Source organism: Penaeus monodon, chromosome 20, assembly GCF_015228065.2.
Source record: "Penaeus monodon isolate SGIC_2016 chromosome 20, NSTDA_Pmon_1, whole genome shotgun sequence".
Taxonomy (NCBI): domain Eukaryota; kingdom Metazoa; phylum Arthropoda; class Malacostraca; order Decapoda; family Penaeidae; genus Penaeus; species Penaeus monodon.
In genome coordinates, this window is record NC_051405.1 from 2195614 (window position 1) to 2195894 (window position 281).

The following is a 281-nucleotide window of genomic DNA, read 5'->3' on the forward strand; positions in this document are numbered from 1 at the left end:
AACAAAACAAAACGGCTTCGTCGAAATGAGACTGAACGAAGTGATCGCTCTTCCCGTCGCCGCCTTTCGAAAGTAGGAGAGAGAGCTGTTGTTCCAGATAGAGCCTGTTACTATTGTACATCAGATCCTCCGCTACAGTCACTAATCCAACGATCAAAGTAGCTGACGAGTAATTAAGAATGCCAAACGTGCTATTAAAACGTGATTATTACGGTCATTAGGCTAATTCCAATGCGTTATGTAAGGGTCTTTCTCTCCACTTTTCTTGAGTTTGCTTTTGT

The 281-nt window shown here is 42.3% G+C and overlaps 1 protein-coding gene across 2 annotated transcripts in view; it reads left to right on the plus strand.

The window, feature by feature from the left end:
• LOC119585576 overlaps positions 1 to 281 on the plus strand; it is a gene marked incomplete in the record, with an annotated part of 25697 nt that overhangs the window by 8292 nt on the left and 17124 nt on the right.